This window comes from Salvelinus sp. IW2-2015, unplaced genomic scaffold, assembly GCF_002910315.2.
Source record: "Salvelinus sp. IW2-2015 unplaced genomic scaffold, ASM291031v2 Un_scaffold356, whole genome shotgun sequence".
Lineage (NCBI taxonomy): Eukaryota > Metazoa > Chordata > Actinopteri > Salmoniformes > Salmonidae > Salvelinus > Salvelinus sp. IW2-2015.
In genome coordinates this window covers 583133-586224 of record NW_019942547.1, presented here as the reverse complement: position 1 = coordinate 586224, position 3092 = coordinate 583133, and the positions used below count along the sequence as shown (strand labels likewise).

Here is a 3092-nt window from a genome sequence, read left to right as displayed (position 1 = left end):
TGCCCTACAAGGCGGCCAAAGGCGGAGCCTTCGTGGAACTCTTCCACGAGATCGACGACCGCCTGTCTGACCTCGGCATCTCCAGCTACGGCATCTCAGACACCACCCTGGAAGAGGTACGGCAAATAAACCAAGCAGTTGGATTTGACTAGTTTTTCAGAAATGYATATTCTATATCTATATTCTTATAAGTGAGTTATTGTGGCAGTTGATTATTTGATGAATGTACGTTGACTATGGTTCTTTTATTTWAAAAAATGTATTCTATTTTTTTGTAGATTTTCCTGAAAGTAGCAGAGGACAGTGGAGTGGACGTTGCTGAACTTCCCAAATCTGGTGAGACATTATCATACTACCCCATTGAAACCCCTTTATAGCAAATACTTCATTTATTAGWGTTCCATTGGTCATTATTATCCCGTGACTCAACCTCCTCTATGTCGTCTTTCATTCAGATGGCACCATCCCGGCTCGTAGGCACCGCAGACATGCGTTCGGGGACCACCAGAGCTGTCTGAAACCCTTCAACGAGGACGACGCTTTCGACTTCAACGACTCAGAAGGTGACCCAGGTACCATTTATTACCCATGAACCATCACTGCTCTCCTCTCACGTTCCATTGGAACGATGCACTCTTCGTTCCGACTGTTAATTCGCAAAAAAGGATCTCATCTCATTTTAAAGCATCATATTTGTGTATTTTGCCCTTGAACACTGTCGTCACTAGTTACCACAGCCACAAAGTCATAAACCCCGACTATTTCTACAATTTCTCTTCTTAAAATGTGAATTTAAACCTAACCCTAACCTTAATCACACAAACAAGCCTTATGCCTAACCCTAAACTTAAATGAAAAATTCATTTATTACGATATAACGGCTTTTACCATATTTTGACTTTGTGGCTGTGGTAACTAGTGGAAACCCCTCGAACACACGAGGCTCATTCCGTTTCCCCTCTTCCTGCCCCAGAATCTCGTGAGACGGACTGGCTGGGAGGTTCGGATGGTAAAGGCTCGTACCAGGTCAAAGGCTGGCGTCTGATTAGACAGCAGTTTGTGGCTTTGATATGGAAACGCTTCCTGTATGCCCGGCGCTCCAGGAAAGGCTTCTTCGCTCAGGTAAACTGGACCTCAGAATTATTTCTTTAGGGCATTACAAATAAAATCAAAGTTGATCAAAGTTATTAAGTGTTACATTGTAATTCATCATCATTACATGATCTAGCAATAGCGCAGCAGGTACATTTTTACCTCTGCATCTATTGTACTGCGCAAGTTTACGGCGTATTTTTACTGGCATTGTGGGTAATTGCCGTGTTGACCTTGGAACCTCTTCGTTTGGTAGTGAGGTAGATCTTGGATCTTGTTCCGGTTGTAAAMRGAGCCTTGTCCTGTGTTGGTTTCAGATCGTGCTTCCTGCTGTGTTTGTGTGCATCGCCCTCGTCTTCAGTCTCATCGTCCCTCCGTTTGGAAGGTATCCCAGCCTGGAGCTGGAGCCTGGCATGTATGAAGAACAGTTCACCTTCATCAGGTACGACCAACACTAACTGCATGGAGCGATATTTGTGGCAGCCAAATTTTTATTTGTATTCATACGTCTTTGAATTTGTAGATGCTTCTCGTGTTCACTCAGTTACTTGAACCGGGTCAGAAAGCCTGGAAATCAAAGTTCCATGTTCTGTATAGTGTTTTTTACATAGAGGAATGATAGCGACACTAACCTCAAACCTTTCATGAAGTAAACATAGCTTTTGAGAAACACGAATGTGAATAGAATATTGTGGTTGTTACACAAGATTTTATATAAACATTTACAATGAAGGTCGGTCACCCATTGGGTTGTAAGAGGTAGTGACGTGTCCGTTTCCTTGACCATGGTACGATATTATCTCCTCGCAGCAACGACGCCCCTGAGGATGCAGACACTAACAAGCTGTTGGGTGCCCTGAACAAGCTACGATGGCTTTGGTTCACGCTGTGACGCACGTAAGTGTGACCCCCCCCCCCCCCCCGTACTAACCAAATACAATGAGGCTTAAACTACAGTATGCGATATTCACGTGGTTGTAAAAAGAGTTGATAAGTTACAGTAAACTTTGTTGCTTTGAAGAATGATTATAACTCTCTCTCTATCTCGGGCTCTCTCGCTTAACAGTCATGCTCCTTGCAACACGTTGGATGATGAGTGGGTTGTTCCTGAGGTACTGGAGAGTGTGAGGGACATCTTCATGAATGGCAACTGGAGTATGGAAAACCCCTCTCCTCTGTGTGAGTGCAGCTGTGAAGGACGCAAGAAGATGCTACCTGAATGCCCAGCGGGAGCTGGTGGTCTTCCTCCTCCACAGGTACACACCCATGAGAAAACACACACACACACACACACACACACACACAGAAATGCAGATAATGTAGTATCCACAAAAGTTTAACCTCGTTCTTTCTTTCTCTTCAGGTGAAAATCAGTGACCAAGGTACCCTGCAAAATCTGACTGGCAGAAATATCTCAGATTACCTGGTCAAAACCTATGCTCAGATTATCGGGAAAAGGTATCATTTATTGTTTTATTTTATTTAAAATGTTAATATTTTTTTTATGCTCCATTTTATATAAATGAAAGGAGGTGGAACATTTATTTTAATTCTGTACATTGTTGTCTTTTCACAGTTTGAAGAACAAAATCTCGGTCAATGAATTCAGGTAAACTGGCAGGTGTCAATCTCTCAATGCTAAATACACTGTAGGTCTTTAGAACGCGCCATAGGCATCAGTAGTGGTCTGAGAACGTTCTGTACCACGTTATTCAATAATATGACAATTTATATATTTTTATGCAGATATGGCGGATTCTCATTGGGCGCTAGGAACACACAGCTCCTCCCACCAGGTGATGATATTGATCAGGCCATCTCTGAGATCAGACGACGCTTCCACCTGGAAAGAGTAAGCCTTACCATTTACATACTTAATATCCCATATACTTACCCTGGAACAATGCCACTGTAACGTACTGTACAGTATTACCAACATAGAAATAGAATGGCTAGAATGGAAGTCCAGGTTCTGTTATGCAGGGACCGGAGGCCATATT

General features: G+C 42.9%; 1 pseudogene; it reads left to right on the top strand.

The window, feature by feature from the left end:
• The window catches only part of LOC112068272 (phospholipid-transporting ATPase ABCA1-like), a 57041-nt pseudogene that overhangs the window by 38888 nt on the left and 15061 nt on the right, over positions 1–3092 (top strand).